The sequence below is a fragment of the Trichosurus vulpecula genome, chromosome 6, assembly GCF_011100635.1.
Source record: "Trichosurus vulpecula isolate mTriVul1 chromosome 6, mTriVul1.pri, whole genome shotgun sequence".
NCBI classification, from domain to species: Eukaryota; Metazoa; Chordata; class Mammalia; order Diprotodontia; family Phalangeridae; genus Trichosurus; species Trichosurus vulpecula.
Window position 1 is genome coordinate 203085827 of NC_050578.1, and position 13751 is coordinate 203099577.

At 41.4% G+C, this 13751-nt stretch overlaps 1 protein-coding gene across 3 annotated transcripts in view; it reads right to left on the minus strand.

Moving 5' to 3' along the window:
- PPP2R2C (protein phosphatase 2 regulatory subunit Bgamma) overlaps window positions 1-13751 on the minus strand; it is a 393716-nt gene that overhangs the window by 23902 nt on the left and 356063 nt on the right. The gene's annotated exons all lie outside the window — the stretch shown is intronic.

Sequence of the window (13751 nt, forward strand, 5' to 3'; positions counted from 1 at the left end):
AAAATGAAATGGACTGACTCCAGGAGTAATAAGTTTCCCATCATTAGAGGTCTTTAACTAGAGGACATTATCTAGATGATATTATCCTCTTGCACATGGTTTATGATTCTCCTAAGAACTGCCTCTTTGGATCCTCTCCTTGAGAAGGAAGGGCAGGTTAACATAGCATCTCAGAGCTAGAAGGGACCTCGGAGGTGATCTAGGCCAATGTCCTCATCTGACAGATGGGGAAAATGTGGGGCTCACATTCAGGGATTCCAAAGTCTAGTTCAGCACTCCTTCCATTACACACATGACATAATCCAGGAACCCGAGGAATGGCAGTGGACTAATTTCCCCCAGACTCTTGACCTTCCTTCCATCTTTGCTCACCATACCCTTCCTCCTGACACTCATCTGGGGAAGCAGTCCTTGTGGAGATAAGACATGACAACTGTCCCTGCAGGTGCTGAGGACCTCCTTGGTAGCCACAGCTACTGAAAGCCTGGAGATGAAAGCTCTTACCACCAAAGTTCTTGGCACCATCAAATGACTCAGCATCAGAAATAGATATGGTGTTATGGATGGAGGTAACACTGTATTCTAATGACCAGGCCATTTTCCAGACTTGTAGATCAAAGCTCCTCTCTGTGTTTGTCTCCCCAGTTAGAATGTGAGCTCCTTTACAGCAGAAACTGGCTTATTTTTCTCCTTACATCTCCAGTCCTTAGCATGGTGCTTTGCACACAGCAAACACTTAATAAATGCTTGTTTCTTTCATTCATTTAAGAGAGGAAACAAAAAAAATTAATTTCCTAGAAGGAATGAAACCTCCTAAATTGATAACTTTTGAGAATACTTTTTATTAAAGCCCAGATAATTTAGATAAGAGCTTCCAGAAAGTATTACATGTAGGATTACATGGGCCAGGAGCTGGAGGAGATATCAAAATGAATAAGACAGAGTTCTAGGCTCATGGAGTACTAAACATGAATGACTTTGACGGTGCTGGATACCTAATAGACATCCAATAAATACTCATAGAATGATGATAACGATAGCTTGTATTTATATAGAGCTTGAAGATTTGCATGGTGTTTTACAAACATCTCTCTTAACCTCACGATAACCCTGGGAGGAAGGTTCCATTACTTTATTTTTTTAATTTTAATTTTTTTTCCTTGTATCAATTTTATGTATATCTAGATGTATGATCATGTTGTCTCTCCCCTCAGCTAGACTGTGGATCCTCGAGGCCAGGGATCATTTCACATTTGTCTTTGCCCCTACACTGGCCCCTACAGATGAGGAAACTGAAAAGGTTAAGTGACTGGTCCAGGGCCACTCAGCCAGAAAATGTCTGAGGCAGGATTTAAACTCAGAGCTTCCCATGTCCAGTCCCGCACTCTACCCACTGCACCACCTAGCCACCTCTAACTACTAATTTGTTGACAAAGGGTGTGTGAATCTATCTTCTTCCATCTTCACTCATCATACCCTTCCTCCTGACACTCATCCAGGGAAGCGGCCCTTGTGGAGATAAGACAGGACAACAAGGCAGGTAGTGGAGGTCTTATTCTCATTTTACAGCTGAAGAAACAAAGGCTCTGAGATAAAGACTCACCCGGTTAATAAGGAAAGAGGGTAGGATTTGAATCCAGGTCTCATGAATCCAACTCCCAAAGTCTTGGAACATGGAGAAGCTAGATAATGACAAGACCATTTGATGCAGATGATAAACATGAAGGAGGCCTAGTGTGGCTGAGCACACCCCGCTAAATATGGCACAGAGGAAAACGAACTACTTCAAAGAGAACAACTTCTCATCTTTTGCCAGACGTTTAAACAAATGCTTTTAAATAGCTCTTTTAAAATTCCCTGAGATGTTCAGCGGGACAGATATCGGGTAATTATCTTGTCAGGTTTTCAATAGGAGACTGATGAGCGCCACGTAATTATCATCTCTCACACCTCTTCCCTTGGATCTGTCCAAACTGTGTATTACAAATGGCAGAAATTCCATCCTCCTAATTATGATGTGAAGGCCCTTTTAAAGGATGGGGAGAAGGACCCGACAAGGTTTTCTTATTTATAGCTATGAAGAGTTTTCGACTCACTTCTGAATTTCAAGGCTGTCAGGGAGTTGGCTTTTTAAATCCATCACAGTTGGCAGATGGAAAACATTTTAGTTCTCCCTTTATAGGGGGGAAAAAACCCTACCATAGCATATGTTCTTAAATCATTTTTCCCTTGAGTCCCAGGTCATAGGCACTTAGGGTGGGAGAGACGGGGGAGGGGGGACTAAGAACTGGAACTTGAAGACCAGGGCTGGGGCTAAGGCGAATGCAAGCAGTTGTAGTGTGGACTGCCATGAACATCACTGGGCAGCCTTGGTTACTTTCCCCCAGGGATGACTGTGACCTTCAGAATTTGTCATTGTTGTTTTGAAACATGAGATGCTTGAAAATAGGCCCTAGGTACAATGAAAAGTACACTGGGCTTAAAGTCAGAGTTCCTGGCCTAGACACTGCCTGGCTGTGTGACTCAGGCAAGCACCTTCCCCTCTCAGGAGCCTCTGTTTCCTTATCTAAAAATGAGGAGAGTTACTTGTATTCCCTCCCTAATTCCAGGATTGGTGTCAGGAAAGTGATTCATAAATCCTAAAGCATTATATAAATGGGATCTATTACATGTGACGATAACTACAAACTCCAAGCTTTTCTAGATTCTCCACCTGATGGTGCCTTCCCCACTAAATGACCTGGTTGCTGTTGGTTATATTTTGCTTTAAACCTGGTTCCATGGCTTTATTTTTTAATTAAATTTTTATTTTTTCCCTTATATCAATTTTGTGCATATCTAGATGTGTGATCTTTTATCTCTCCCCTCAGCTAGATTGTGGATCCTCGAGGCCAAGGATCATTTCACATTTATCTTTGCATCACTGGCCCCTTGAATAATGTTTGGGACACAGTAGATATTGCTTGATAGATTCTAACTCTAAGACTCTTTGACCATCAAAATAGTGAGATTGTTCACAATCCTACAACTCTAGGGTTTGTTTGAAATTCTAGTCAGGTAAGTTCATGATTAATGACAACAACAACACCTAGAATGAGTATAGTGCTTTAAGGTTTATAAAGAACATATCAAAATGATCTCATTTTATCCTCAGAACAACTCTGAGAGGTAAGTTCCATTATATAATCTTTATTTTACGTAAGGGGAAACTGAGGCAGGCAGCAGTTAAGTGACTTTCCCAGGATGACATAACTAACCAGTGTCTAAGGCCAGATCTGAATTCAGGTCTTCCTAACTCCAGGCCCTATGTACTGTGCCACTTGGCCACCTCTAGGTCATCTAGACACCTGACTCCATAGGGTGAGCAATGAACTTTAAAGAATCTCTTAAATCCCAACAGAGAGGGAAAAGAAGGAAGGTTGTACTGTGAGGGTCATCTGTGAGTTAAAATGAGAAAAGAGGAGGTCTTGGGGAAGAGGAAAAGGCTAGAAACTGGCAGGAAACTTCCTTTTACCTGGAGATCTCAGGCTCTGTGGCTTATGGGCTTACTTTGGCTTTTCTCTTTAATGAACCTTGGGGCAAAGGATGATTTAGTTCATAAACACAACAGAGCCAGGCCCGCCTGTGACTGGGAAGCTGACCAGACAAACCACCTCTTGATTCATTAGACTTCTGGACCAGCTCAAGGGCACCACAGGTTACTTCCACCCCCTCTTATTTCCCCCCCATCCCTGTGATACTTAACTCTCAGCTACAGATGAAAAAACCCTGCCCTCCAAACTCTGGTTTTGACTCCCTCATTCCTATCCCCCTCAACCCTCTCCCTCCTCTTAATGCAAAATTTCCGACTCCAGATTTGCCCACCTCCTCCACCGTAGAGCACCTGCTCCATAATTAACAAGCTTGCATTCATATTAAACCTCATCCTTTTTCATTCCTTCCATCTTTCAGTAGGTACTATAGCTATCAGTTCCATTTTGCAGATGAAGAATCTGAGGCTCAGAGAAATTAAGTGATTAGCCCATGGTCACACAACTAGTAAATGTCAAAGGAAAGATTTGAACCTAGATGTCTCCTGTTCCAAAATCAGTAGAGACAATTATTCTTTCTGCTGAACCATCCTGCATTGCTGCATTCTAGAAGCTTATGTCTAGTAAGGACGGAGATAAAACAAATAATGATAAAGATTATGCCAATTAAAATAGAATCAGAGCATAGGAAGAAAAAAAATCTCTTAGACCAGAAGAAGGAGAGGTCCCATTTAGCTTCTGGGAAAAAAGGAATAGAATAAGAAAAAGCATGGTCATTGGTTTCCCTTCATCCTCAAAGCTCTTTTCACACTCTCTCCAGGAAAACCTAGCTCTCTCCAAAGTGAACGCATCACTGGCCACTGTTCCAGTACTGGGTGCACTTCTTTCCTATGTCTCCCCAGACAGGAGTCTAGGATAAAAAACCTGGCATAGCCCTTGCCCCCCACAGCCACTTCTGGACCCTCCATCTGCTGCAATCACCAGCAATCTCTCCTCCTCTGAGGTTCACTCCATCTGTCTGTTTCACCCTGTCCAGATCTGGTAGAAGTTATCTGCCAGCTCCTGCTTCATTCTCACTATTTTCTCGAGGAGTTCAGGACCTAGCTGACAGTCTTTCTTTCCAAGCCAACCCCTACTCTCTTACTTAAGGCCTTCAATAGATATCTCAACGTTCACTCAAATTCTCTGGCCTCTCAACTTATCAACCCACACAACTTCTATAGCTAGCCGTTTCACTCTGTGTCGGCCACCCATAGGGTGGCACACTGCATTTTGTATTAGACTTACTTTATATTATACTTACTAAACTATCTGTTCTTTCTGCCCTTCACCCCCCTGCCCTCCATTAGAGTAGAAGCTCCTTTGAACCAAAGACTTTGCTTTAAACATACACACACATACATATATAGTATATATGTATACATATGCATATTTGCATATGCATGTATATACACATATACATTTACACACACACAGTTTCCATGTTCATTTGTAATTATTTCAAGTCTTTGGCAGTGAACAAAAAAACTTGTTTTGGTTTAGCTTTTTTTCCCCCTACTCAACTTTATCCAAAATGATCTAAATAGGCATGTCTATAGATTTCTGGGACATTTGCAAAAAAAAAAAAAAGCATGGCAGCAATGGGCTTTGGGGAAGCTAGGCAGCACAATGGATTGAGCACCCAGATTGGAGTCCAGGAAGACCTGAGTTCAAATCCAGCCAGACATTTACTAGGGCAAATAAATTCCTTAGCACTTCTTGACTCAGTTTCCTCCTCTGTAAAATGATCAGGAGAAGGTCATGCAAATCATTGCAGTATCTTTGCTAAGAAAACCCCAAATGGAGTCACAAAGAGTTAGACATGACTGAAATAACTGAACCACAACAAAGGCTTCCTTGCCATGAGTTTAGGAAAGCATTTAAACCTCCCCTACTTGTCAAAGGTGACTATGAATCACACAATTGTTTTTCTTTCTAAACCATTAAAGCCATATCTATTTGAGCAGGGCCTACCATCATGCCTTGTATGTGGCAAAATACCCATATCTGTTCAATTTGGACGCCATTGTTCCAAGTCGGGTTCTGCTGGGAATGGGGCATAAAGACCTAGAGCTGGAAGGTCAGCTAGGCCAGGACCTTCAACTTATGGAGATCCACTAGACTGATTAAGTGATTTGGCTATGAACACCAAGGTACTAAGCAGCGAAGCCAAAGATTCAAACCCAGGTCATACTTTATATTGGGAGTGGATGGGCATAAGAGAAAATAAATGCTTGTTAACTGAAAAAATAAAAAAGGAAGAATCCGTAGGCCATGGGAAGAGTCAAATCCATAGCTAAGGATCAACAGAAATATGTCACTAGACTGACTTGTGTTAAAACTGATATATTTGTCTGTGTCAGAATATTTCTTCATTTTAAGGACTGAAAAATCAAATTAAAGGTACCATAGCATCAGAAGATGTGGCCATAGGTTCTTAACCTCTTTTGAGTCAAAGACCCTCCCCCACTTTGGTCATCTGGTGAAAGCTATGGACTCCTCCAAATAATGTTTTTAAATGAGGAAAATAAAATACATAGGATTACAGATGAAGCCAATTACATTGAAACACAGTCATACAGTTATCATAATAGTTGTACATTTAAAACATCAAAATTTTTAGAAAGCAAAGTTCACAGTCCTCAGGTCAAAAAACCCTGGATTGGGTGAAAAAACTGTTAAAGAACATGATAACAATAATCACTGATCTTTATACAGTGCTTTACCAACGTAGTCAACGACATGACACTGCTACACAGACATCGTCTCATCTAGAGTCATTTTTACCAATGAGGAAACTGAGCACCACCAAGGTTAAAGTAACTTGGTCAGGTTCACAAAGCAGCATGGCGCTAGGGCAAGAGGACCTCTGTGGACCAGAGGACCTAGGTTTGAAATCAGTCTCTTCTACTTACTATCTACATGACCTTCCAGAAGTCGCCCAACATCTCTGGTCTTTAGTTTCCTCATACGTAAGGTAAGAGATTTGCAAGCTTGGGGTCAGAGCTAAGATTCCAACCCAGATCTCTTGTTTCCAAGTCTAGTTTTTTTTCTAGGTTGCTTTGTGAAATGGTTATAAAGGGATGTTTAGGGGAACTATATACATATACATATATATATATACATATATATATATATACACGCACACACACACGTGTGTATACATATATATTTACACATACATACGTATATATTTATATTTTATACTATATTTCTGTGAAATGTTTGGTAGAAAAAATTCATTTTCCGAAAGACAATGAAAGAGCATTCTTTTTTGAGCCCCCTAACCCCCTACTCCCCCAGCCTGGCTATTTATAAAAGATAACAAGGTCTCTGCAATAATTGATTAAATAATGAAGAGAATTTTGCAGTAATTATTTGCTGCCAAGAGTTTAAAGAAACACCTTTAAGAATCATATATCATTTGTGACTGATTCAATTGTATGATTTTTCCCTCTAATTATTTGAAAGTTGTTAGGATATGAATCAGCAGGACTCTTCCTCTGATTAAATTTGAATGATTTTTGCATAATTAAGGAGTGCATGACACTCTCTATTTCCTTGGCAACAGTTCCTTGTTCTCATTAGGCATTTTATAGCACCACCATCTCTGAGGGCTGGAGAGCAAGAGTCTTGCTCCACTCCCTGGGTGGGTGTGAAATGGTCCTCATACATCTTTAGCAATGGCTATGATTAAAGAATGGGGGAAAAAAGGGAAGATTATAGGGGGTGGGCTCCAGGGGGTCAGGATGAATTTCTGGATGACTGTAGTTTAAGGTTTCCTCAATCAAGCTCCTACTTCTATTTCCAGCCTCATCTCCCACTACTCCCCGAAGTATAATCTATATTCCAGCTATACTGAGCCCCTGATGTTTTCTGAATGAAATCGCACTAATGGGCCTTTGGCTCTGTATGCCTGTAATGGCCTCCTTCTGCCTCCTTGCCTGTTGAATTCCTTCCCTTTCTTTTGAAGTCCAATATAAATGCCACCTCTTACTGGAAACCTTGCTTTGCTCTCCCTTAATTTATTTATCATACATATAACATTGTGTTTGTTGTCTTATGCTACTAGACTGTATGCTTCATGAGAGCAGAGGTGGTATCATCTATTTCTTTATATCTTGAGTATAGAACCTGGGTTCAAATCCCTGCTTTACTACTGACTGCCTGTGTGTTTACTTCCTAGAACTTAGAACCACCCCCTAAGTAACAATAATTAATTCTGCTCTAGAACAATTGCATTAATTAAATAATAATGACTAAAGTCCTCCCCAACCCCCATGCCTCACCCTCTGGACATCTACTGCCGCTCTCTCAATAGCAACTGTACCTTTTCCCTAGTCCTAGGGTGGCCACCCTTCTGGTGCAACTCCTCAAATGGCCCTAAAACACTTCTGCGATCTATAGCTATGTGTCTCCTTGCCATTACTAGAGGGCAGGCGAGCCCCCACCAGAATTCTTCCATGAAACTTGCCAAGGGACTTTGCAGAGTAGCTCAACTCAGGCCAATGTAGCAGTAGTAGAAGTCATGGCCTCCTCACTTGTCCTTCGAAGACTTCCTACTTACCTTCAAGCTCCTTGGCTCAAGGGTAACCTAGATGAATGAAACCTTTCCTGACCCCTACCTCCTCACACACAAAATCTCATTTCTACTTTGTATAGTCCTATGTAAGTATATGTTATCTCTCTTGATGGGATAAAACCTCCTTGAGGACAGGGAGTGGTTTTGTTTTGTTTTTTTCTCTGTATCCCTAGAGCCTAGAACAACTGACACACAGCACTTAACACATGGACTGATTGATGGAAATAACAGAGCTAGGAGGCATAGGTCACGATTATAGCTGGAAGGAACCTTGGAAATGACCTAGTCCATTTCCATCATCTTATAGACGAGGTTCAGAAATTTGAAGGGATTCGTTCAAGGTCACCGAGCAAAAGAACAAGAATCCAGTGCTTTTGCCACTAGTCTAAGATCCAGGCTCCACATGATCCAAGAAAAATCACTGAATAATCTCTCTGAGTCTCAGTTTTCTCATCCATAACATGGGGCTAATAATACCCACACCACCAATCTTTCAGTGCTTTTATACAGAAAGGGCTCTAAATTGCGACACTAAATCTATTATTATTGTCACTAAGCACACCTCTGGAGGAAGATCACGTGGAAGAGGGACAAGGAGTCATACTTTTTTAATATAACTTTTCCTACCTGCCACCTATTTGTAATGCCAGAAAACCCCACTTTCCCTAACACATAGGAACTTACTTTGTAATAAGTCAAGCCTGAGATAGGATTTAAAGCTGGAAGGCACCTTAGAGATCAAACCCCTTCATTTTATCTATTTTTGTATCTATTTGCGTTTGTTTATTGTTAAAATATTTATTTAACAATACGATTGTTTTGCATGCCTTATTTGCATATATATCTGTTAATACTGTGTGGTTTGGGACTTGAATAAATTTGTCACAATGCTTTTTAAAGTCAGTTCAAATTATATAAAACAAATGTCTCTTGTCAGTTTACACATAAAATAGTTTTCTAAAACCTAATCCATATTGTAAAAAAAAAACATTGCCAATATAAAATTTGTGGGTGAGCACATAAAATTTAATCAATTTTTAAGATCACCTGATTAGTCAGGACAGTTCTTTACCACAAGCGGATAAATGCATTGGCAACCCCTTAATTTTACCTGGTAGTGAAACTGAACCCTGGAGAGGAAAGGAGATTTGCCCAAAGTCACAATGTGACTTAGTATCAGAGCCACTGACTCTACCACTGCAGAAATCAAGACCTTCGGCAGACAGGCCCAGGGGGTGTGCAGGGGTTTTCAGACCTAAATTCACTTCTTTCTGCCTGCCTGCCTTCCAAATGGCCAGCAGCCTGGACACTGACCCTGCACAATGAGGCTGGAGTTTCCTTATCCTTTTTCAGGCTTCTCTGTGTTATCGATCTCCAATATTTACTTCGATATTCTGTTTGTCCGTAGCTGTTTGCACATTGTCTCTCCTATTAGAATGTCAGCTCTTTTTGCCATCCCTTGTACCCTTCCTCCCACACCTCTGCCTGTTGAAATGCTCTTCCTTTAAATCTAGCTCAGATGCCAGCTCAAAGTCTTCTTTGAGCACCCTCATTGTCCAGTTGGCCTGTCTATCCTTGATTTGTATTTTTACTGGAAAACTTTTTATTGTAGGTGAAGTGGGGTACTTGCACACAGTTTAGATGATTCCAATTTTGTTGGCAACATCTAAACCATCATAATCTGGAGCAAGTGGACATGGGCCAGATTAGTATGTTGACCTTGGCCATGTCAATGTCATATAGCTTCTTTACCGCCTGCTTGATCTGATGCTTCCTGACTTTGCTATCCACAATGAAGATTAGGTGTTGTTGTCTTCAGTCTTCTTCATAGCAGACCCAGTGGTCTATGGGGAACTTAATGATGGCATGGTGATCGAGCATGTTTCTCTGAGGGGCACTTTTCCGAGGGTATTTAGGCTGCCTTCAAGGTCTTAGTGTCTTGGGTGGTCGGAAGGTGGGGGATGTTCAGATCTTCTTCTTCTTTTTTGTGGCTATGGACACCCTTCAACACCACCTTCAAGGCCTTGGACTTGGCTTCTGTCTTGAGCAGGACAATGGCTTCCTTCTTCGTCTCCGGCGCCATCTTGGGGGAAAGGCTCTCCTTGATTTTTCTTAAGAGCATTTTTCTTGGCCCTACTATACTCTGTCTAGTGCCATATTTATTATGCACATGTAGCATCTCTCTAGGAGATGGTAAACGCTTTGAGAGAAGAGGCTGTCATTTTTCATCTTTGCATACCTTCCATCAGGGTAGGGTGTCGTACAGAGTAGGTCTTAAATATTTAATTGAATTTCTTGTTCAACGTTATCAAAGACCCTTTGCTAAGTGGAGTTATTCTACGAGTAGCACTGAACTTGAGTTCAGGTCCTACACTCCTTCCCTTATTAGCTGAATGCCACTGGACAAGTCCTTAACTTCTCTTTAGCCTCAGTTTCCCCATCTATAAAATGAAGGAATTAGACCAGATAAAGTTTAGAGTCCACTTGACTCCTAACATTCTATGTTCTAAGGTCCCTTTGAGCTTTAACCTTCAATAGATAAACAGAGCAATTATTAAGCACTTACTATATACAGAGCTCTTTGCTATATGGGCTGAGGAGCAGCTACAAGAAAGCAAAAGTCATTGCCCTCAGGGAGCTTACCTTCTAGTGGAGGAAATGAACAAAGGGGAGCTGGAATGGGGGAGGGGGCAGTGTACTCTAGGTGGCAGGGTTTGCAGCTGGTGACCAGGAAGTGAGGCAGAGACTGATCCCCTATCAGAGCCCAGGGTGGTTTCCCTGTGAGTCAATGATCAAATGAGCCGGTTCCAAATCCCCATTTAATTACAAAAATATCCCTTCTTCACTGTGCCCTTTCTCTCCTACTGCCTTTCCTTCAATTCCAATCTCTTTTGTTCTAGCCACGGAATGAAAACACCTGTGTGAGGATGGAGACAGGAATTCGAGGCAAGATTCTTACATGGAAAGACAAGGTTTCCTTCCTCCTCTGCCACCCCACAATAGCTGTCATTCATACTGAAAGGTCAATATTAATTAGCAAAACCAGCCCAGGACCATCTGTCACAGGCTTTTTTGTGTGTCTGGCAACTCTTTGTTTGAATGGCAGAATAATCTTTATCAGTTACTGAGAGTACAGGACTCTGGCTTGCTCCCTAGGTCCCACGGGAAACAGGCTGGATTGAGACAGGATGACTGGGGAACTACATGTTTTCAGTATGGTGCAAGATTCACCCTGAACTTAGTTCTAGATGCCTAGTTACTGACGAGAGACAGTTTGCTGTGGTGCTCTTTGTACGGATGGAGGCATGGGAATGGTGTCCTAATGAATCCACTACTGTTCAGCCATAACCATCCTTTGGGATGCTGCCTCCACCATTCATAGGATCAGGGGATCATAGATAGAAAGCTGAAGGGATCACAGAAGCCATCTGGTCCTAATTCTTCTTTTTATAGATTAGAGCCCTGAGGTTCTCCTGAAGAGACTCATTCAAGATTGACACAGTTAATAAAGATCAGCTAGACCTTCTCTTCTGGACTATTGTCCCTAATGGTTAAAACTCTTCCCAGATTGCCTTCTACATGACACTGAACTTCCAGGGTTCCTTCTATTATACTAAACTGACTACTTATGGGAAGAGTCTGGTTCTTTAGGAGTACTCACTAATTCTCAAGGTTTTGTTTGTGTTTTTTTTTCCTCAAGTTGAGCTCTAAGAACTCCTATTCATGTTTTTCAAAGAAATATAAAGGTCACCAATGGAGAAAAAGAATACAGATCAATTTTTTTTTCAACAGCCGAGATGACAATTTTTTAAATAGCTACCCTGAGGCAAAACAGCTTTTAGGCACTTGCTGTGAGCATATGGGAGGAATGAGATTTTATTCAAATGCCACCTGTTTAGGGACAATTAAAGGGAAGAGAAAAGTAGGCAATTCCATAGACACAGTAATGTAGTTGCCTTGGTTGTCTGCTCAGATTCACTCCATGCCCACCAAGTGTAAAGTGCTATGCTTGGTATGGAATTAGAACTGGTCCTAGCTCCTGCCTAAATTCAAACAGAATGCCAATGTCTCCTGCATAAGGAACAGACCACATTCCAGGAGCCATCATAGGATCATGGTTTTGAGCTGGAAGGGACCTTGGGTATCAGCTATTCATATTACAGATGACAAAATGGAGGTGGTCATGGGACTTTGGTTCTAGGCTTAGGTAAGCTCAGACGCAGCCTCCTTCCTCTTGCTCTGACCTCCAGGAGAAGGAAAGAGAAAGGAAGGGAGAAAAAGCAGAAGGATTGCTCATGTAAGCAAAGTTTGAGCAGCCCAATTTCAGACAAATAGGATCGTGGCTAAAAGGGACCTTGATATCCATTGAGTCTAACCCTCTTGTTTTACAGTTGAGGAAACTATGGGAGTAGGTTAAGTGACTTGCCTAAGGTCACACAGCTAGTAAGCATCTGAGGCAGGATTTTAATCTAGGTTTTCCTGATGCCAAGCCCAGTGCTGTATCCACTATACAATGTTATCTGGAAGATGATACTCTTTCACCTGTAGAGGTGTGCCTGTAAAATGTATGGAAAATGCATGACTCACAGCATCCCTCCCAGAATGCTCCTCTTCCTCCCAGACTCAGATCAAGTTATCATCTTCCTGACTGTACCCCTCCCCCAATGGCTGGTGCCCTCTTTTATTAACTACTTCATATTTATGCTCTGAATTAATCCTGTGTATATTTATACATTTCTTTGTTGTCTTCTCTCATCAGAAGGCAAACTCCATAGGAGTAAAGATTGTTTCATTCTTTGAACTTGCATCCCCAATGCCCAGCATAGTGTCTGATGCATAGAAGGTACTTAATAAATGTCTGTTGATTGACTTTTGATCCCAGGAGGTGGTACAGGCTTATATCAGAAACAACTCTTTATCTAGCCTTACTAACTAGGGATTGAGGTAACTCTTCAGGAAACCAAAGCATCCTCTTTTAAATACCCTTGGATGGAAGTCCTTAATGTATCAGTACTTCTTCACTATATATCAAGGAACTTATGTAGAATCTTGACATTTTAAAGCTTGGGGTGGGAATGGGGGGTGGTGATTTCAGAGTTTGTCACAACCAACCTTCTAATTTGAGACTTGTCTAAGGTCACATATCATTAATAAATGGTGGCTCTGGCCCAAGAAGCAAAGCATTCCAATTTGCAATCCACTGCTTCAACTCTCAGATCCCTACTGCTTCACCTTTTTTCCCATCCTTTTTCCCTCGCAATTCATAAGTCCACTTTCCTTTTCTCTCTTCTTTCTTCAATTTAATGCAAGTCTTTCTTGCATTAAGATGGATCATTCAGAACAACAACAGTAAAAAGATGGAAAACATTTTCTGCTTAAAGAATAAAGCCCACTTCTGGGGTAATGTAAGTGCCCATGCCACCAGAAGGCAAGTACAGGCTCCCAGACCCATGGTATAGGGCTAACAAGTAAGGAAGCTGAACTGAGTAACCTTCTCCAGGTACCACTACAATCATGTGATTGCTCTATTCCAAAACCTTCAGTGGCTCTCTATTGCTTTTCATCTAGAGGTAAATTTGGTGAGATCAATACTATGTAGG